We start from the raw sequence: 22,673 nt of genomic DNA, 5'->3' as shown, positions 1-22,673 counted from the left end.
AACCGGAGCACCTCGGTGGTCACGGAGGAGAACATACAAACTCCGTGCAGACAGCACCCGTGGTCAGGATGGATCGCCGACGTTGCACGAACTTGTGGTTCTAGTAGTTACTTGACCATAGGCAGGGAGGAGTGGGTTCGCCGTGACATGAGCCGTTCGTCCGAAGATCCCAGGAGAGGGTCGTGGGCAATGTTTCGTAGATTAAGTAGGTCTGAGACAGACATCAGAGCCACCACTGTGTGAGCGTTCCATTAGTTCTTTTGCACTTCTTACTGCACGCTCGGCCAGGCCGTTGGGCTGCGGGTACCACGGGCTGCTGGTGGTGTGGAGAAAGTCCCAGCGTTTCGCGAAATCCCTGAAGAGCTGACTGGAGAATTGAGTTCCATTGTCTGAGAGTAGCTTTAGTGGGGGCTCCGTGGACAGATAAGTGGTGAGTGAGTTTTTGAATGACCGTGGCTGAGAATGACCAGGGCTACTGAGCAGGTCAATTCCGAATCATCCTGAGTTCGAATCGACTAGAACCAAGTATTGTTGGCCGTGCCACTCAAAGATGTCGGCTGCTACTGTGGACCAGGGTATGTCTGGTGTGGGATGCGGGAGAAGTGGTTGTTTCTGTTGGTGCGGGGTCAGGCTGTTGCAAGTAGCGCAGGCAGCAACTTTCTCGAGAATGTAGTCAACCATGTCAGGCCAGAATAGCATACCTATCGCATGTTGGAGGGTTATTTCTGCAGCAGGGTGGCCCCCATGGACAATATCGAAGTACTTGCTGTGAAGTGACGTCAGGATGACTGCCCTAGGTCCTTTCATTATAACGCCTTCTTGAATGACCAGTTTATCGCGGACAGGGTAGAACGGGCGGATGGCCAGCGGCAGGTGGCGCTGATTGTCTGGTCAGCTGTTTGTGCCACTAGGATGTCTAAGTCCCCGGATGGGAGGCAGGAGACCATCATAACCGTGTACCCCTCGTGCTCATCGTCAGACAGGTGTTTTTCGCAGGTTGGGCGAGGTGCCCGTGAGAGGGTGTCAGCTAAGTGCATGTCCTTACCGTGTTTGTAGGTTAGTCTCATGTCATATCTCTGTAGTTCCATCATCATGCGTTGTAAGCGCGCTGGTGCTGTGTGGATCGGTTTACTGACGATTCTGACCAGAGGCTGGTGATCGGTTTCGACCATGATTGGGTTGCCAAAGATTAAGTCCTTGAATTTCTTGCAGGCAAAAGTTACTGCGAGTAGCTCCTTTTCGATTTGAGCGTAGGGCTGTTCAGTGTCGGTCATGGTGCGGGAGGCATAGGCAACTGGTCTGTGACCCTTCCTGTTGTCTTGTAGGCAGGCGGCACCCAGTCCATACTGGGAGGCTTCACAGGTGAGGGTGATGGGTAACTCGGCATCTAAGTATGTGAGGGTTGGAGCGCAAGACATTAGTTGTTTGAGGCTTTCAAACACCCTCTGCTGGCGCTGGTGCCAGGACCAGTGTGTATGATTGTGGGTCAGTTGTCACAGCGGGGCTGACAGCTCGCTGAAGTTTGGGATGAATTTTCCCAGATAGTTTACCATGTCTAGAAATCCTTGTAGAGCTGTCATGTCTGTAGGAACTGGCATTTCGTTGATGGCAATGGTTTTATACGGGTCTGGGCTGAGTCCATTGTTGGTGAACACGTGGCCCACGCAAGTTACTTCATCGACCGTAAACCTGCATTTGAGGGGGTTGAGTTTGAGATTTACCTCTCTGTACGATCCTGGACCCGCTACAGGTTTGAGTCATGTTCTTGTGCATTGTGCCCGGCGATCAGGATGTCGTCCATGATTATGTCTCATGGGCAGTCAGTAAAGAGTTGGTCCATAGTACATTGGAAAACTTCACTGGATGAATTGATGCCAAATGGCATCGTCTGAAGGGCGTCGCGATTGTGGTTAACATGGAGGGTGCATGGTCTAGCGGTATGTGCCATAGTGAGTTCTTTGCATCTAGGACAGAGAAGACTGTAGCTTTTCCCAGCCTGGCTGCGACCTCTGGTGGTGTGGTCACTTGAGGGCAGTGTTTAAATCTTTAGGGTTGATACAAATCCTTATTTCATCTTTGTTCTTCTTGACTGCTGCGACCATGGTGGAGACCCAGGAGAGGTCATTGACAGGGGCTATCACACCCAGTGTTTCCATTCTGTCCAGTACTGCTTTGACGCAGTCCTTCATTGCGGGCGGGATTTGGTGGGGAGAACGAATACAGGTGTGACTTCCTTGTCGCTAACAATGCTGTATTCTGTGGGAAGCTTGCCCAGATGGTTGTTAAAAATGTCATTGTATTGTGCGAGTAGTGGTTGGGTTGGGCTTTGAGAGGTAGATAGTTGGTATACAGTTATTCCGAAGCTGACTAAGATACCACGGCATGCATCGATGCCCAGAAGGAAGGGCACATCCCCTCTAACGATGAAAAATCCAGATTGTAAACTTGGGATGCTAGATGGCATCGTAGTGTGATCTTACCAACCGGTTGCAACTACCCCCCCCCCCAACCACCACCAAATGGATGTAACTTGGAATTTGTTTTCATGACAGTTTCATTGTTGTGAATTCTTTGGAAGTCTGATAAGGACATAACATTGCACCGTGCCCCAGTATCTATCTTTGCAGCGACTTTGCTATTGTTGCTACTGAGCTTTGTCAGGGGATCACTGTTTTTAGACGGTGAGTCGGGTATACAGGAATGTATGTTTTGGCTGTCTTCTTGTGGTTGTGGTTCTGCTGGAGCTGCTATTTCAGTCGGTGCCTCGAGGGAAAGTGTGGGCTCGAGTGCATAGAGAGATTGTTTGTGGCTGGGCCCTGTTACCATGAGCGTGGCAACACCGGATAAAATCACAGGATAATCTACACCAGGGGATATGGGGAGAAGACAGGACTGGGGTACTGATTGTGGATGATCAGCCATGATCACATTGAATGGTGGTGCCTGCTAGCCAGGTAGATCATACCATATATAAGTGCAATCAGTAGCAATCACAACCAGAAAAAAGCGCAGATAAAAGCATATTAAGGGCCACACCAAAATAGAAGGGACGAGTGGGAAAACACCCTTAGTTTATGAGTGGGCCGTTTCATTGTGGCAGGGTGGCACAGCACTAGAGTCGCTGCCTCACACAGCGCCAGAGACCCGGGTTCCATCCTGACTACAGGTGCTGTCTGTACAGAGCACGTTCTCCCTGTGACCGCGTGGGTTTTCTCCGGGCGCTCTGGTTTCCTCCCACACTCCAAAGACGTACGGGTTTGTAGGCTAATTGGCCCACCGCAAAATCGCCTTTTGTAGTGGGATAACTGGTGTGAACGGGTAGACACAAAATCGCTGGAGTAACGCGTCTCTGGATGGAAGGAAATGGCGTCGTTTTGGGCCGAGCCCCTTCTTCAGGCTGAGAGTCAGGGGAGAGGGAGACACAGAGATAAGGAAGGGTAAGGTGTGAAAAGGGGACGAAGCTCATGTCAAATGTAGAACGGATTATTGTTAGCTGGAGGAAGTTGACAAAGAAGCATGATTTAATCAGGAGGACAGTCAGACTGATCTGGGAAGGGGGAGGGATGGGATGAGAGGGGTTGGAGAAATCAATATTCATTCTGCTGGGGTGTAATCTGCCCAAGCAAAATATGAGGGGCTGTTCCTCCAATTTGCGCTGGGCCTCACTCCAAACAGAGACCCATGGTCAGCGTGGAGCCAGTGGGCTGAAGGGCCTGTTTCTATTCTGTGTCTCTAAACTAAACCAAACTCTAAGCTAAACAAACGCCCTCACAATATTTGATCAGCATTGGAGCTGAATTAGGCCATTCGGCCCATCAAGTCTTTTCTGCCATTCAATCATGACTGATCTATCTCTCCCTCCTAACCCCATCTTCCCGCTTTCTCCCTGTAACCCCTGGCACCCGTACTAATCAAGGATCTATCTATCTCTGCCTTAAAAAAATATCCATTGACTTGGCCTCCACAACCTTCTGTGGCAAAGAATTCCACAGATTCACCGCCAAAAAGATTAAGCGTTGTGCTTGAGGAGCAGCAGGGGTAAAGGGAATGTTGCAGATGTGATGAAGTCGTACAGAACCCTCGTCATATGTCTTTATTTACAGTTTCTGTCTGCAACACTTCACTGTTAACCAGAGGACAATCCTTCAAATGTGGAGTCTCATCCTCTGCAGGTTAGTTTCTTGTTCATTATTGAGAACTTGACATGAGGAGCTTGCGGAGGCAACAGCATCAGATATTTCTTGAGAATTACCCGGAGTGCTGCCTGCGTGAGTTTCGGACCCGGGCCACTCTGTCTCGGCGGGACAGCGCCCATTAGTTCTGGGGTCACAGTCTGCGTTGGAAAACTTGCTGTAAAGCCACGGACAGCCGCGACGGTCTGTCTTCCACCGGCGGCAAGCTGACGCAGGAGGTGGAACTAGAGCCATGTAGTCACATGGCACGGGAACAGGCCCTTCAGCCCGGCCCGTCCATGCTGCCCCGTCCAAGCTAGTCCCAATCAGAGTCATTGTCATAGAAGTCACACAGAGGGGAAACATTCCCTTCGGCCCAACCTGTCCATGCTGGCCAAGATTCGCCACATAAGCTCGTCCCATTCTGAGTCATACAGCACAGAAACAGGCCCTTCGGCCCAACTCCTCCATGCTGACCAAGGTGCACCATCTACACTAATCCCACTCAGAGTCATGGTCATGCAGCATGGAAACAGGCCTTTCGGCCCAACATGTCCATACTGGCCAAACTGCCCCACCCAAACTAGTCCCATTAAGAGTCATAGTCAGGGAGTCATCCAGTACAGAAACAGGCCCTTCGGCCCAACTCCTCCATGCTGACCAAGGTTCCCCACCTAACCTATTTCCATTTGGACTGATAGTCACAGAGTGATTCAGCATGAAAACAGGCCATTCAACCCAACGGGCCCATGCCGACCATGATGGGACCAGCTTGGATGGGGCACCTCGGACAGCATGGACAGGTTGGGCCGAAGGCCCTGTTTCCATGTTATATGACTTTCAAGGGGACTAGTTTGGATGGGACACCTTGGACAGCATGGCCATCATGATGAGCTAACCCCTTCAGAGTATAGAGTCATACAGCGAAGAAACAGGCCCTTCAGCCCAACTCATCCATGTTGACCAGATGCCCCATCTATGCTATACCTATTTAGATTCATAGAGCATGGAAACAGACCATTCGACCCAACTTGCCCATGCAACCCAGATAACCTCTCTAAACTAATCCAATTTACAATTGTGGACATAGGTTCACACAGCACGTAAACAGGCTCTTTGGCCCATATCATCCATGCCCATCATGATACCTTATCTACACTAGTCCCATTTAGAGTCATAGAGTCGTACAGCATGGATGAGATGAGTATATAATCGCATCATGTTTGGCACGGACATAGTGGGCCGAAGGGCCTGTTTCCGTGGTGTGCTGTTCGATGTTCAATATTCCAAGTCGCCATACTGTTTACTTCTTTAGCCTGTCCTATAAAGTCTGCATAAAGCTCCAGCAACAATGGGCAAGTCCGGACATTGAGGGCCGAAGGGCCCGTACCTGTGCTGCACTGTTCTCTTAGTTTTCTTTAGAGATACAGCACAGAAACAGGCCCTTCGGCCCATCGAGTCCGTGCCGACCAGCGATCGCCGCACACTAACGCCATCCTACACACGCTAGGGACAATTTACACTAATTGGGCCTGTCCCACTTGGGCGATCTAATCTGCGAGTTCTGGTGAGTTTACCCTCGACTCGTACTCGCAGCATGGTCAACACGAGGTCCTAGGATGTCTTTGTAATTCTCCTTCATGTTCGAGAGTGGTCCCCGCGTACTCGAGGCCTCAGCTAGGTTGCGGCGATTTTTTCAACATGCTGAAAAATGCCCTAGAGTAAATAAAGGTCGCCATGGAAAAAAATCTATATTTTTTTTACTCGTAGGTTTAGTCGAGGTAGGTCGTAGTGGGTCGGCATGTTAGTCGTAGTTAATCGAGGGTAGTTGAAGGTAGTAGCAGATAGTCTTCATCATAGTCGAAGGGAGGTCGAAGGAGATGGAAGGAGCTCGCCTTCACTCTCCACTATTCGGTGTCCAATTTTCCCGAAGCTAGTCGAAGCTAGTCTTCAACATACTCGAAGGAGGATGAAGGAAGTCTTCTACATAGTCGAAGGAGGTCTTCAACATGACACTTTTTCAAGCTCTCCTAAACTCGCCAATTAGGTTGCCGCAGTGGGACAGCCCCTTTACACCAAGCCAATTAGCTTCAAAACCTGTACGTCTTTGGAGTGTGGGAGGCAACTGGAGATCTCGGAGAAAACCCATGCAGTCACGGGGAGAACGTACAAACTCAGTACAGACAACATCGTAGTCGGGATCTAACCCGGCTATCCGACGCTGCAAGCGCTGTAAGGCAGCAACTCTACCGCTGTGCCACTGTGGCCGCCCAATCTGTGCTCTATGTTCTAAATTGGAGTAACATGGATGGAGAGAGGGGGGGGGGGGGGGGGGGGGGGGGGGGGTGGTGAGTTTGGGGGTGAGGGGGGAAAGGGGGGGAGGGAAGCTCAGATAAGTCTGTGATGAGAGGTCAAGATCAATGCGGAAACAAAAAATTGATAATGTTTGAAAAGTAAGCTGTTTTGATTTTCTGATATTGATTGCCCCTAAGGCAGTGTGTGTGGGATCCTCGCAGAATTACAAGAGCACTTTACAGGGACTCCTTGCTTCTTTTCTCCGTACAATATCCGACACATTTGTATAAGTGTCTGTGACGGGAATCCTATACTGTTTTGACAATGTTTCTTGCTCTCCGCTATCAAAATTCCTCAAGCAATCTTTATGAATATTTAAACGTACAAAATTAATCCTATTGCAATGCCGCAATTAACAAAATCGGTTAAGTGTTTCTTGCTGTGCCCGAAGGCAAGTGTCGTTCAAATAGATACAAAAGGATAGTTACAACGAGAAAGAGGTTGTGTAAGGAACATGCATCGATCTGCAGGTGCTGGAATCATTATATCACTTCAGAAGGCAGAGGAACAGAATTAGGCCATTCGGCCTATCGAGTTTAGTCCGCAATTCAACCATGTACCGACATTTGCCATTAGAAACATATGCAAATTATTAAGGGATTGGATACGCTAGATGCAGGAAACATGTTCTCGATGTTGGGGGAGTCCAGAACCAGGGGCCACAGTTTAAGAATAAAGGGTCATAGAAACATAGAAACATAGAAATTAGGTGCTGGAGTAGGCCATTCGGCCCTTCGAGCCTGCACCGCCATTCAATATGATCATGGCTGATCATCCAACTCAGTATCCCGTACCTGCCTTCTCTCCAAAACCCCTGATCCCCTTAGCCACAAGAAAAAAGTTCTCCCTCGTCCAAAGGTTTTAAAGGATTTCCCCCTTATCCTTAAGCTGTGACCCCTTGTCCTGGACTTCCCTAACATCGGGAACAATCTTCCTGCATCTAGCCTGTCCAACCCCTTAAGAATTTTGTAAGTTTCTATAAGATCCCCTCAATCTCCTAAATTCTAGAGAGTATAAACCAAGTCTATCCAGTCTTTCTTCATAAGACAGTCCTGACATCCCAGGAATCAGTCTGGTGAACCGTCTCTGCACTCCCTCTATGGCAATAGTCCTTCCTCAGATTTGGAGACCAAAACTGTACGCAATACTCCAGGTGTGGTCTCACATTGACCCTGTACAACTGCAGTAGAACCTCTCTGCTCCTATACTCAAATCCTTTTGCAATGAAAGCTAACGGCCATTTAGAACTGAGATGGGCAGTCACGGTGGCGCAGCGGTAGAGTTGCTGGCTTACAGCGAATGCAGCGCCGGAGACGTGGGTTCGATCCCGACTACGGGTGCTGTCTGTGCGGAGTTTGTACGTTCTCCCTGCGACCTGCGTGGGTTTTCTCCGAGATCTTCGGTTTCCTCCCAAAATCCAAAGGCTTGTAGGTTAATTGGATTGGTAAATGTAAAAATTGTCCCTAGTGGGTGTAGGATAGTGTTAATGTGCGGGGATCGCTGGTCGGCGCGGACCCAGTGTGCCGAAGGGCCTGTTTCCGCCCTGTATCTCTAAACTAAACAAAATGAGGAAAAACGTTTTCACCCAGAGAGTTGTAAATTAGTGTAATTCTCTGCCTCAGAAGGTAGTGGAGGCTGATTCACTGGATGCTTTCAAGAGAGAGTTAGCTAGTGCTCTTGATGCTGGCAGAATCAAGGGATATGGGGAGAAGGCGGGAATGGGGTACTGATTGTGGATGATCAGCAAGGATCATATTGAATGGCGGTGCTGGCTCGAAAGGCCAACTCCTGCACCTATTGTCTATGTATATATGTATATATATGTATCTAATAGCTAATCTATCTTTCCCTCTGCCTTCTCCCTGAAAGTTACACCCCAGTGGTATGAACATTGACATCTCTAACTTCAAATAGTGCCTTGTTTTCCCTCTCTCTCGCCATCCCCTCCCCCTTCCCAGTTCTCCCACCAGTCTTACTGTCTCCGACTACATTCTAGCTCTGTCCAGCCCGCTCCCCCTGACATCAGTCTGAAGAAGGGTCTCGACCCGAAACGTCGCCCATTCCTTCTCTCCAGAGATGCTGCCTGTCCCGCTGAGTTACACCAGTATTTTGTGTCTACCTTTGATTTATACCAGCGTCTACAGTTCTTTCCCACTCATTCTCCCCGTAACCTTTGACACCACTGTTAATAAATAACAAAGGAGGACATGGCGTGGGATAATTTGTAACTATGTCAGCGCCCTTTATGTGGTGACTCTTTGCATACCTTGGGTCTGGAAAACAAACACTATCATTGTGACCCCTCACATGATCCCAGGAATGAGTGGGTTAACTTATGGTGAGTGTTTGACGGCACTGGGCCTGTACTCGCTGGAGTTTAGAAGAACGAGGGCGGGGGGGAACCTCATTGAAACGTGAATGGTGGATAGAGTGGATATGGAGAGGATGTCTCCACTCGTGGGAGAGTCTAGGACTAGAGGTCACAGCCTCAGAATTAAAGGACATTCCTTTAGGAAGGAGAAGAGAAGGAATTTCTTTAGTGAGAAGCTGGTGAATCTGTGGAATTCATTGCCACAGGAGGCTGTGGAGGCCAAGTCAATGGATATTTTTAGGGCAGAGATAGATAGATTCTTGATTAGTATGGGTGTCAGAGGTTAAGAGGAGGTTTCTCGGCGTCCATATCGCTGCTGATATCTCCTGGACGGACAACACGACAGCGGTCATCAAGAAGGCTCAGCAGCGGCTGCACTTCCTGAGGGTCCTCAGGAAGCACAACCTGGACTCTAACCTGCTGCTGACCTTCTACCGCTCGTCCATCGAGAGCCTGCTGACATACTGCATTACAGCATGGTATGGCAGCTGCACCATGGCAGACAGGGAGAGGCTTCAGAGGGTAACTAGGACAGCGCAGAGCCCTCTCCCCTCCCTGATGGACATCTACACCTCCCGCTGCCTTAGCAGGGCAAAGAAGATCATCAAAGACAGCTCCCATCCTGCGTTTGGACTGTTCGACCTGCTGCCCTCTGGAAGGCGCTATAGGTGTATCAAATCCAGGACAAATACTCAGGAATAGTTGCTTTCCGAGAATTATAACTACTATTAATTCTAATTCACACATGCACTGACTTCACTGCCCAACACGGACTTCCATCTGTATATATGTGTATATGTATGTAGCGCCGCAGAAATTGTGCACCTATTCCTCCCCCATCCCCCCCCCCCCCCCTTCTGTTTTTTGTTTTTTTCTGTTGCTTGTTTTTTTTTTTTTGTGCTAAATTTTATTTATGCACTGAGTACGAGCAGCTTTCAGTTTCACTATACATGTATAGTGACAATAAATGGCATATCTGCATATCTAAGGCAGGAGAATGGGGTTAGGAGGGAGAGATGGATCAGCCATGATTGAATGATAGAGTAGACGTGATGGGCCGAATGGCCTAATTCTGCTCCTATCCCTTATTAATATAAAAACTTGTGTTGCTTGTTAACCAATGACTGTACATGATCACAATCAAGCCATCCACAGTGTACAGATACATGGATATCGGAATAACCTTTAGTGTGAGATAAAGTATTATTACTTATGACATGTGGCAATGAAGCATCATTCATTCATTCAATCCCCATGTTGAAACTACCCAATGACTTGGCCTCCACCCCTCATCCTCCTGTACTCCAAGGAAAAAAGTACAAGCCTGATTAACCTCTCCTTATAGCTCCGGGTCCTCTAGTCCTGACAACAACCCTCTCTGCACCCAGCTTACCAGCTTAAAGGGCCTGTCCCACTTTCATGAGGTAATTCACGAATTCTCCCAAGTTTTCCCCTTGATTCAAACTCGCAGAATGTTCGTAACGAGTCCGTAGCGAGCCCGTACGAGTCCGTAGATGTATTGTAGCGGCCCGTTATGCCAGCCGTAGGTACTTGGGGCACCGGGTACGTCGGGACGTTTTTTCCAGCCCGATTAAAAAATGTCCACAAGTAAAATAATGGTCGGGATGAAATAATTAAGTTGTGAAAGTGGGACATATCCGTAACAAGATTCTTACTACAGCAAGGTGAACAAAACTGAATGGACACAACAATAGACTAACTCCTGACCCACAGAGCTAGTGGACCACTACCCGCCCCACTACCAGCTATAGGCATTGGAACACAAGGTAACAGGATCCAGAGAAAAACTTTGCATAGACTTTGTTTGACCATTGTGCAACCCAGTCAAATCAAGTGTAACTTCGAGTCACTCACAAATACAACAGATAGTGCAAAGTGGAAGATATCACAGTACAGAATATAGTATTACAGCGTTAGAGTTACGGAGAAAATAAGCATAGTACATAAGCGTAGCAGAGTTGCCACCTCACAGCGCCTAAGACCTGGGTTCGATCCCGACTACGGGTGTGCGGGAAGGAACTGCAGATGCTGGTTAACATTGATGACAGACACAAAATGCTGGAGTAACTCAGCGGGACAGGCAGCATCTCTGGAGAGAAGTAATGGGTGACGTTTCAGGTCGAGACCCTTCTTCAGACTGAGAGTCAGGCGAGAGGGAGACACGGAGATAAGGAAGGGTAAGGTGTGAAAACGAGACATCAAAGGGGACGAGGCCCAAGGAAAATGTAGAATAGGTCTATTAGCTCGGAGAAGTTGACAACGAAGCAAACAGAGATAAAATGTAATCGGGGGGGCAGTCAGACTGGTCAGAGAAATAGGATGGGGGAGGGATGGAGAGAGGGAAAGAAAGTGTTACTTGAAGTTAGAGAAGTCGATATTCATACCGCTGCCCAAGTGAAATATGAGGTGCTGCTCCACCAATTTGCGCTAGGCCTCACTCTGACAATGGAGGAGGCCCAGGACAGAGAGGTCAGATTGGGAATGGGAGGGGGAGTTGAAGTGTTGAGTCACCGGGAGATCAGGTAGGTTTAGTCGGACTGAGTGGAGGTGTTCAGTGAAACGATCGCCGAGCCTGCACTTGGTCTCGCCAATATTTAGGAGTCCACACCTGGAACAGCGGATACAGTAGATGAGGTTGGAGGAGGTGCAAGTGAACCTCTGCCTCACCTGGAAAGACTGTCGGGGTCCCTGGACAGGTTCGAGGGAAGAGGTATCGACTTATGATTATCGATTATTTTGGCTGCTTTCCCGAGACAGCGTGTAGTGTAGATGGAGTCAATGGTGGGGTGTCTGGTCTGTGTGATGGACTGGGCTACATCCACATCTCTCTGCAATGTCTTGGACAGAGCTGCTGCCAAAGCAAGCTGTGGTGCATTCAGATGGTTGTTGTGTGTGGTGCATCTGTAGAAGTTGGTTCTCGGCGGGAACAGTGACCAGCAGTAGAGTTGCTGCATCACAGCGCCTGAGACCCGGGTTCGATCCCGACTACGGGTGCTGTCTGCACGGAGTTTGTACGTTCTCCCCGTGTGACCCGCGTGGGTTTCCTCCTGGTGCTCCGGTTTCCTGCTACACTCCAAAGACGGTTCATTGTCTTCTGTAAATTGTAAATAGCCCCGAGTGTGTAGGAGAGAACTAGTGTACGGGTGATCGCTGGTCAGCATGGACTCAGTGGGCCGAAGGGCCTGTTTCCATCCTGCATCTCTCTAAACTAAACTAAACTAAACTAAACATTGCCTTAAGTTATAAACCACTCCCTCTAACAGTGCCTCAACACAGAACACTGAACATTACATAGAAACATAGAAAATAGTGCAGGAGTAGGCCATTTGGCCCTTCAAGCCAGCACCGCCATTCAATATGATCATGGCTGATCATCCAACTCAGTATCCTGTACCTGCCTTCTCTCCATACCCCCTGACCCCTTTCGCCACAAGGGCCACATCTAACTCCCTCTTAAATATGGCCAATGAACTGGCCTCAACTACCTTCTGTGGCAGAGAATTCCAGAGATTCACCACTCTCTGTGTGAAAAATGTTTTCCTCATCTCGGTCCTAAAAGACTTCCCCCTTATCCTTAAACTGTGACCCCTTGTTCTGGACTTCCCCAACATCGGGAACAATCTTCCTGCATCTAGCCTGTCCAACCCCTTAAGAATTTTGTACGTTTCTATAAGATCCCCCCTCAAACCTCTAAATTGTAGCGTGTACAAGCCGAGTCTACAGCAAAGGAACAGGCCCTTCGGCCCAGACAATGTCCAGGCCAAACCTGATGCCAGGACCAAGTCTTGGCTGCCTGCATATAATCCACAACCCACCATTCCCTGCACAAGCCATGTCCCTTTCCTAAAGTCTCTTAAATGCCACTATCATATCTACCTCTACCCCTACCCCTACCCCTGGCAGCGCGTTTTAGACAGTCACCACCCTCTGTGTAAAAAAAATTGCCCTGCACATCTCCTTTAAACATTTGCCCTTTCATCTCAAGGCTAAAAGAAAATGCCCTCTAGTGTTGGACATTCCTATCCTGGAAGAAAGGTCCTGACTGTCTACCCTATCTATACCAAAGAGGGTCCACTTGGTTCTCCAGGAAACATTTATGAAAATACCTCACATGAGGTTGTTCAATAAAGTTATCTGTATGGATTAACCCTCTTACCTTAAAGCTATTGGTAGGTTAGGATGTAGGTTAATTGGCTTCTGTAAATTGTCCCCATTATGTCGGATAGAATGAGTGTGTGGATTACCATTGGTCGGCGCTGACTCGATGGGCTGAAGGGCTTGTTTCCATACTGTGTCTCTGAATAAACTATGGCCTCTCGTATTCAATTTTTCCATTCTAGGGAAAAGATTCCTGCCCTATCTCTGCCTCACATCATTTTTTTACACTTTAGTTTAGTTTAGTTTAGGGATACAGCACGGAAACAGGCCCTTCGGCCCATCGGGTTCGCGCCGACCAGCGATCCCCGCACATTAACACTATCCTGGATGTTTTTCAGGCAGAGATAGATAGATTCTTGATTAGTACGGGTGTCAGGGGTTATGGGGAGAAGGCAGGAGAATGGGGTTAGGATGGAGAGATAGATCAGCCATCGTTGAATGGCGGAGTGGACTTGATGGGCCGAATGGCCTAATTCTGCTCCTATCATCTATGAATTTATGCTTACACACCACAATCTGAGTGAAAATCTGCCCCTCGTGTTCCTATTAAATCTTTCCCCACTTTCCTGGTGAATTTAGTTCATTTTAGTTGAGTTTAGTTTAGTTTAGTCCACTCTGCCATTCAATCATGGCTGATCTACCTCTCCCTCCTAACCCCATTCTCCTGCCTTCTCCCCATAACCTCTGACACCCGTACTAATCAAGAAACTATCTATCTCTGCCTTAAAAATATCCACTGACTTGGCCTCTACAGCCTGCTGTGGCAAAGAATTCCACAGATTCACCACCCGCTGACTAAAGAAATTCCTCCTCATCTCCTTCCTGAAGGAACGTCCTAAAGGAACCTCTGTGCCTAGACTCTCCCACTAGTGGAAACATCCTCTCCACATCCACTCTTTCCAATACTGCCTGACCCGCTGAGTATCCTCCTGTGCTGTTGTGTCTTCCTTATGACAACCACAGCAGCAAGTCCAAGCATAGGGGCTTATCTTAAAGGGCTGGCACGGGCAGAATGGGCTGAAGGATCAGGAATGGGTGACTATGTTATTGTGGGTGGGGGTGGGGGGGATTGGTGGCCCGCCTTCGAAGTAGAGTTATGCCCCTGTCCCACTTAGGAAACCTGAACAGAAACCTCAGGAGACTTTGCGCCCCACCCAAGGTTTCCGTGCGGTTCCCGGAGGTTGCAGGTGGTTGCCGGGGGTTGCAGGTAGTGGAAGCAGGTAGGGAGACTGACAAAAACCTCCGGGAACCTCCGGGGCGAATAGGTTTGCCTGCCAACCGGCATGTAAAGAGTTAACAGTGAGATTTGTTCTACCTGGTTGGCTGGTTCCCAGATCCATGTGGAAGATCGAAGGATGTCTCTTGTCAGCAGCGGAGGGTAGAGGCGAGGGGCTGTGACCCCACACCTACAATATAGACCCAACAATGTGCTCCATTCATTCCCCTCGCGGCGGGCAGCCCAGGGTTATTTACGAGTAGGAAGGAACTGCAAGTGCAGCCACTCCAGCTTTCTGTGTCTACCTGGGACGATGTGGATGTTTGCTCGACTGGAATGTACATTTATTCGACACCGCGCCTCCACAACACGCCATGTCCACGCCGACAACCCAGTAACTATCTATAAGCTGAAGATAGACACAAAAAGCTGGAGTCACTCAGCGAGACAGGCAGCATCGCTGGAGATCTTTCGGGTCGAGACCTTTCTGAAGTCTGAAGAAGGGTCTCCATCCGAAACGTCACCCATTCCTTCTCTCCAGAGATGCTGCCTGTCCCGCTGAGTTACTCCAGCTTTTTGTGTCTATCTTCGGTGTAAACCAGCATCTGCAGTTCCTTCCTACGCACTGTCTGTAGCGATTCCTTTTCACACGCACCTGGTCCGTGTAATTGTAGCATTCTTGTAAATAAGCCTTGGACGCCGTTAGCAACACATGACGTGACGGAGGAGATAAAACACAGAGTGCTGGAGGAACTCTGCGGGTCAGGCAGCATCTCCGGAGAACATCGAGGGTCGGGACCTTCTCTCAGACCGGACAAGTCAGTAGAAGGGACACAAATAGACACAAAGTGCTGGATTAACCCAGCGGGTCGGGCAGCATCTCTGGAGATGTGGACCATGTTCTCAATAGACAATAGACAATAGGTGCAGGAGTAGGCCATTTGGCCCTTCGAGCCAGCAGCGCCATTCAATGTGATCATGGCTGATCATCCCCAATCAGTACCCCGTTCCTGCCTGCTCCCCATATCCCCTGACTCCGCTATTTTTAAGAGCCCTATCTAGCTCTCTCCTGAAAGCATCCAGAGAACCGGCCTCCACCGCCCTCCGAGGCAGAGAATTCCACAGACTCACCACTCTCTGTGAGAAAAAGTGTTTCCTCGCCTCCGTTCTAAATGGCTTACTCCTTATTCTTAAACTGTGGCCCCTGGTTCTGGTCTCCCCCAACATCAGGAACATGTTTCCTGCCTCTAGTGTGTCCAAGCCCTTAACAATCTTATTCAATGAGATACCCTCTCATCCTTCTAAACTCCAGAGTGTACAAGCCCAGCTGCTCCATTCTCTCAACATATGTCAGTCCCGCCATCCCGGGAATTAACCTTGTAAACGTACGCTGCACTCCCTCAATAGCAAGAATGTCCTTCCTCAATTTAGGAGGATACGAGATGCTGCCTGGCCCGCTGAGTTACTCCAGCACTTTGTGTCTTTTTGTTTATAAACAATGATCTGCAGTTCCTCACGTAGCCAAATGCTGGAGGAACTGTTTTTTTACATAGAGGTTTTGTTTTCAATGTGTTGGGTAGTGGGTTCCTAGAAGACGATGGAGGTAGATATGATAGCGACGTTTAGAAGACCTTTTGCATATACAGGGAATGGAAAAAATTTGATTATGTGTGTAGGCAGAGGCGATCAGTTTATGTTATAGCACAAACATTGTGGGCCGAATGGCCTGTTCCTGTGTTCCTGAGGGCAGTGGAGGCCAAATCACTGGATGGATTTAAGAGAGAGTTGGATAGAGCTCTAGGGGCTAGTGGAGTCAAGGGATATGGGGAGAAGGCAGGCACGGGTTATTGATAGGGGACGATCAGCCATGATCACAGCGAATGGCGGTGCTGTCTCGAAGGGCCGAATGGTCTCCTCCTGCACCTATGTTTCTATGTATGTTTATTCTAGCAGCAACTATGGAGGCAGGTGTGATTTGACCCGTTGTAGTTTAAAGATACACAGCACGGAAACAGGCCCTTCGGCCCACCGAATCCATGCCGGCCATAGTTCACACTGGTTCTGGCGTTATCCCACTATATCATCCACGGGGGGTTACAGAGGGCCAATGAACCAACAAACCCAAGGTACACAAAATTGCTGGAGAAACTCAGCGGGTGCAGCAGCATCTGTGGAGCGAAGGAAATAGGCGACGTTTCGGAGTCTGAAGAAGGGTTTCGGCCCGAAACGTTGCCTATTTCCTTCGCTCCATAGATGCTGCTGCACCCGCTGAGTTTCTCCAGCTTTTTTGTGTACCTTTGTATAGACTTTGTTTGACCATTGTGCAACCCAGTCAAATCAAGTGTAACTTCGAGTCACTCACAAATACAACATATAGTGCAAAGTGGAAGATATCACAGTACCTTCGATCTTCCAGCATCTGCAGTTCCTTCTTGAACAACCAACAAACCCACACGTCTTCGAAATGTGGGAGGGGAAACCCGCGCCGTCACGGGGAGAGCGCGTACACTCCACACACACACAGCCGCACAGCGCCCGTGGTCAGGATTGAACCCGGGTCTCCGGCGCTGTGAGGCGGCAACTCTACCCCTGCTTCACCGTGCTGCTCTGTGTTGGCCCATTCCATGCTGTTAAATCGCCTCCCTTCCCAGACATATTCTCCATATTCCAACCACTCTCTGTGGGAACGCGCAATCCGCTGCAGATAACATCTGAGACTCCTCTATCGCTAAAACATGTGCGCTACAGCTTGCGATATCTCTTGCTCTGGGGGTTCAGGTTTTGGACATTTGACCCCCTCCTTGACAACTCCATACAACTCAGGTCAGCTTTGCCGCCTCCAATTTGAAACATTTACTCCGTCTTTACTCAATCTCAGTCGACACCTTGAGACATCTCCTCAAGTGCGGATATATCAGACCCGGGTTTCATCCTGACCTCGGGCTGTCTGTGTGTGTGTGTGTGTGTGCGTGTGTGTGTGTGTCTGTGTGTGTGTGTGTGTCTGTGTGTGTGTGTGTGTGTGTGTGTGTGTGTCTGTGTGTGTGTGTGTGTCTTTTGTGTGTGTGTGTGTGTGTGTGTGTGTGTGTGTGTGTGTGTGTGTGTGTGTGTGTGTGTGTGTGTGTGTCTGTGTGTGTGTGTCTGTGTGTGTGTGTGTCTGTGTGTGTGTGTGTGTGTGTCTGTGTGTGTCTGTGTGTGTGTCTACGTGTGTGTGTGTGTGTGTCTGTGTGTGTGTGTGTGTGTGGCTCTGTGTGTGTGTGTCTGCGTGTGTGGCTCTGTGTGTGTGTGTCTGTCTGTCTGTGTGGAGTTTTCACGTTCTCCTCGTGACCCGCGTGGGTTTACTCCGGGCGCTCCGTATTCTCCCACATCACAAAGACGTGTGAGGTTGGTGGGTTAATTGGCCTCAGTTAATAGGCCCGACTGCGCATGGAGTGGATGAAAGGAGTTGTATAACACAGAACTGGGTGAACATGAGGTGGCGCAGCGGTAGAGTTGCTGCCTTGCAGCGCCGGAGTCCCGGGTTCGATCCCGACTACGGGCGCTGTCTGTACCTCCCCCATGACCACACCCGATCTTCGGTTCCCTCCCGAAGTTGCGCAGGTTTGCAGGTTAATTGGCTTGGTGTATACGTGTAAATTGCCCCTGGTGTTTGGAGGATAGGATCGCTGTGCGGGGATCGCTGGGCGGTGCGGACCCGGTGGGCCGAAGGGCCCGTTTCCTCCCGGAGTTGCGGAGATTTGTGCCCATGTCCTCCTGGCCCGCTGAGTTACTCCAGCACTTTGTGCCTTTTTGTCTGTCAACGCTGATCTGCAGTTCCTCGTGTGGGCAAGTGCGCGCTGTGTCTCGAAACTAAACCAGACGGGTGACACGGACTCGATGGGCCGAAGGGCCTGTTTGGGTCAATAGGCAATAGGTGCAGGAGGAGGCCGTTCGGCCCTTCGAGCCAGCACCGCCATTCAATGTGATCATGGCTGATCATCCACAATCACTACCCCGTCCCTGCCTTCTCCCCATATCCCTTGACTCCACCAACTTTAAGAGTCCTATCTAACTCTTAGTGTGAAGATTCTATAAGGTCCTTTTCCGAAACATAGACTACAGTCGCCACTGTTACGGGAACAGCAAGACCCCCATTAGAGAGCAGGGACTATGATGCAATGGCTTAGTAGACTTGATGGGCCGAATGGCTTAATTCTGCTCCTATCACCTTATGACCAGACGGGGAACCTTTTCACTCCGAGGGTGGCGGGTGTATGGAGCGAGCTGCCAGAGGATGCAGTTAGTGAGGATTCAGTGTGGAGTCTGGCCCTTCGGCCCAACTTGCCCACCAATCTGACCAATCTAGTGTAGACCCCCATCTACACCAGTCCCACATGCCCGCGTTTGTCCCAGATCTATCCAAACCTGTCCTATCCATGTACCTGTCTACATGTAGGAATGGAGTCATAGAGTGATACAGCGTGGAAACAGGCCTTTCAGCCCAACTTGCCCACGCCAACATGTTCCATCTACACTAATCCCACCTGCCTGCGTCTCGCCCATATCCTTCCAAACCTGTTCATGTCCCTGTCCAAATGTCTCTTAAACGTTGCGACAGGCATGTCGAGACGGGTACTACGATATTAATCATTCCTTTGGACAGAGTCGTGGGTGCGAAAGGTTTAGAGGGATATGGGCCAAACGCGTGCAAATGGGAATGGCTTAAACGGGCATCTTGGCGGACATGGCGTTTACGACTCTGAAGTGAGGGAGGGGGAGGGAAGAGGAGGGGGGACAGAGCGAGGTGGGAAGGGGATGGGTGTGGGCCCGAGCAAGTAGTCGGGGGGGAACTGTCAGAGGACTAACTTTGTGCTGGAGTAACTTAGTCATAGAGTTTAGGGCGGCACGGTGGAGCAGCGGTAGAGTTGCTGCCTCACAGCGCCAGAGACCCGGGTTCCATCCTGACCACGGGTGCTGTCTGTACGGAGTTTGCACGTTCTCCACGTGAACGCGTGGGTTTTCTACGCTTTCTTCCCGCACTCCAAAGACGTGCAGGTTTGTAGGTTCACTGGCTTGGTGTAAATGTATAATTGCCCCTGGTGTGTGTCGGGTCGGGTAGGGTTAGTGTGCAGGGGATTGCAGGTCGGGGCTGACTTGCTAGGGGCCGAAGGGCCTCTTTCTGCGCTGTATCTCTAAACTAAACTCAATTCAGGGGGAGGGAGGTGGGATAGACTGGCGGCGTGAACGGTCGGGGCCCTTCCCTTCCCTGGACTGTGATTACACTCTAGATTGGACACGCTAGAGGTAGGACACATGTTCCCGATGTTGGGGGAGTCCAGAACCAGGGGCCACACACAGTTTAAGAATAAGGAATAAGCCATTTACAACCGAGACGAGGAAACACTTTTTCTCACAGAGAGTGGCGAGTCTGTGGAATTCTCTGCCTCAGAGGCCGGTGGAGGCAGGTTCTCTGGATGCTTTCAAGATAGAGCTAGATAGGGTTCTTAAAGATAGGGGAGTCAGGGGAGAAAGCAGGAACGGGGTACTGATTGGGGATGATCAGCCATGATCACATTGAATGGCGGTGCTGGCTCGAAGGGCCAAATGTCCTACTCCTGCACCTATTGTCTATTGTCTATTAATGCGCGAACACTATCCTACACACACCGGGGAACAATTTACATTTACACCAAGAAGCCAATTAACCTACAAACCCGCACGGCACGCCTTTGGAGTGTGGGAGGAAACCGGAGCACCCGGAGAAAACCCACGCGGGTCGCGGGGAGAAGGTACAAACCCCGTGCCGACAGCTTGCCTAGAGCTTGCCAGAGAGAGAGAGACAGAGGCACATGGCGCATCTACACCCTGGAGTCAGCTAATTCAATCCGATTTTGATGCTAAATTAGGATCATCCCTGAGCTGTCGTGTGGGATTTTTTTTTCCTTTTGCGAATAGCAACATCAGAAAATAAAATCCGTTACCGTCGCCTGTGTGTGTTGTGTGTGTGTTTTTTTTTTCCTTTTGCGGGGGGGGGGGGGGGGGGGGGGGGGGGGGGGGGGGGGGGGGGGGCAACATCAGGGGGGGGGGGGGGGGGGGGGGGGGGGGGGGGCCGTCGGGGGGGGGGGTGGGTGGGGGGGGGAGTGGGGGTGGGGGGGGGGGGTGGGTGGAGGGGGGGGGGGGGTGGGGGTGGGTTTCTCTGGGGGGGGGGGGGGGGGGGGGGGGGGGGGAGGGGGGATATACCACACCAGAGAGATCAGACCAGTTGATAGTGTTTTTAAAAAAAAGACACAGAGTGCAGGAGTAACTCAGCGGGTCAGGCAGCATCTCTGGAGAACATGGAGAGGTGGCACAATGTGGGTGCGCTTTAGCAGTTTCCTGAATAAATCGCCCCTCCACCTTCTCCAGAGATGCTGCCTGACCCCCTGAGTTACTCCAGCACTCTGTGTCTTTTATTTTTGTTTGTTGTGGAACCAACATATGTAGCTCCTTGCTCCCCCCACCAAGTCAATAGAAGGGTTGGTGTAAACTTCGCAGCGTAGAACGGGAGAGACTGGTATGGTGGTGATCGCTCCGGCAACATTCTTGGATAGTCACAAGACAGACACAAAATGCTGGAGAAACTCAGCGGGACAGCCAGCGTCTCTGGGGAGAAGGAATGGGTGAAGTACATTTCTTGGAAGGGTGGATGGCCACTGTCACACACCGTCTGAGAGTGAACACACACACCGCGAATTGACCTGATCATTATTGCCCCTATTACTACACACCCCCCCCCCCCCCCCCCCCCCCCCCCCCCTCCCCTGCAAGGCTAGACTGTCGCTGTCTCTTAGAGACGGGTTGCAGGGTTAAGGTGAGCGTTCGGAAGAAACACTGGGACATCATTTCGCTTCTCCCCGCCCCCCCTCCTGTCTCTCTCTCTCTCTCCTCCCCCCCCCCCCTCCCCACTCCCCCCCTCCACCACTGCTACCTCTTCCCTCTCGCTCCTCGCCACCCCCCTCCCTCCCCCCCTCCTCCTCCTCCCTCCACAATCTTCCCCTCCCCTCCTCTCGCCCCCCCCCCTGCCCCCTCCCTTCTCTCCCACCCCACCCCCTCTCTCCTCTCTCCTCTCCTCTCTCCTCTCCGCTCTCTCTCTCCCCTCGCTCTTCCCCCTATCTCCTCTCCTCTCCTCCCCCTCTCTCCTCTCTCTCCCCTTTCTCGCCCCTCTCTCTCTCTTCCCTCTCCTCTCTCTCTCCCCCTCTCTACCACCCTCTCTCTCCCCCCTCTCCCCCCTCTCTCGACCACCTCTCTCTCTCTCTCCCCTCTCCCCTCGCTCCTCCTCTCCCCCACTCTCCCCCTCCTCTCCCCCCTCTCCTCCCCCTCTCTCTCCTCCGGTCTCCCCCTCTCCCCCCACTCCCTCATCCCCCTCTCTCCCCTCTCCTCCTCCCCTCTCTCTCCTCCCCTCTCTCCTCTTCATCACTCTCCCCCTCCCCTCTCTCCCCCCTCCCCACACACACACACACACACTCCCCACACTGGCCATCCCATCTGCAAGTCAAGGAGGCTTAAGCCGAGAATCTACAAGCGAGAGAGAAGACGAGACGAGACGAGACGAGACTCAAGCCCTTACCTTTAGATTGGGACGCGCAGCCTGAGACGGCAGCAGCCGGGAGCGAGCAAGTTAGTGGCCAAACACTCCATGGTGTAAATCCAAATGAGGCGCAGCACCCGGGGATGTGACAGTCACCGGTCCTGTAACGGCGACATCAACCCCCCTCTCCCTCTGTCTCTGTCTCTCCCTCTGTCGGCTGCACCTTCTCCCTTGTCCGGTATCACCGCAGATGTCCCATTTAAATCCTATTCGTAGTTAGCTTGTGGCCGGCTCTCTCCCTCACTCACACACACACACACTCGGATTTTCCTTGCTGGTATTTTCAGGTGTCCAAAAGATTTCCAATATCACATGTCGGTGGCTGGGAGCCTCTGAAGAGTCCGCTGTCTCATAATGACAAGATAAACAGCTAGGGTACCTCCCCTCTCTCCCTCCCTCCCTCCCTCTCTCCCTCCCCTCCCCTCTCTCTCCCTCTCTCTCTATCCCTCCCGCTCACACTCTCTATCCCACACTCACTCGCTCTCACTCTCTCCGTCCGTCTCTCTCTCTCTGTCCCCCTCCCCCTCCCTCTATCCCTCCCACTCACTCACTCTCTCTCTCCCTTTCCTCCCTCTCTCTCTCCCCCCCCCCCCCCTTCTCTCTCTGTCTCCCACTCTCCCTCTCTCTCCTCCCCCCCTCTCTCTCTGCCCCCCCCCATCTCTTTCCCTCCCTCACCGCCCTCACATTCTCACTCACACTCACCCCCTCCTCAATCCGGGATTCTAGGCTGTGTAGTGGTGTATGAGGGAGTGCGACCCTTTCTCTCTCTCTCTCTCT

At 50.8% G+C, this 22,673-nt stretch overlaps 1 protein-coding gene across 1 annotated transcript in view; it reads right to left on the bottom strand.

Moving 5' to 3' along the window:
- LOC129697648 (leucine-rich repeat and fibronectin type-III domain-containing protein 2) overlaps nt 1–22,011 on the bottom strand; it is a 146,948-nt gene extending 124,937 nt beyond the window's left edge. The window contains exon 1 of the mRNA XM_055636359.1: nt 21,876–22,011. The gene's annotated coding sequence lies outside the window, so the exon portion shown is untranslated. The remainder of the gene's footprint in view (nt 1–21,875) is intronic.
- Nucleotides 22,012–22,673: the final 662 nt, after the last annotated feature.

This window comes from Leucoraja erinacea, chromosome 5, assembly GCF_028641065.1.
Source record: "Leucoraja erinacea ecotype New England chromosome 5, Leri_hhj_1, whole genome shotgun sequence".
NCBI lineage: Eukaryota > Metazoa > Chordata > Chondrichthyes > Rajiformes > Rajidae > Leucoraja > Leucoraja erinaceus.
This window is presented reverse-complemented; position numbering and strand designations above follow the sequence as displayed.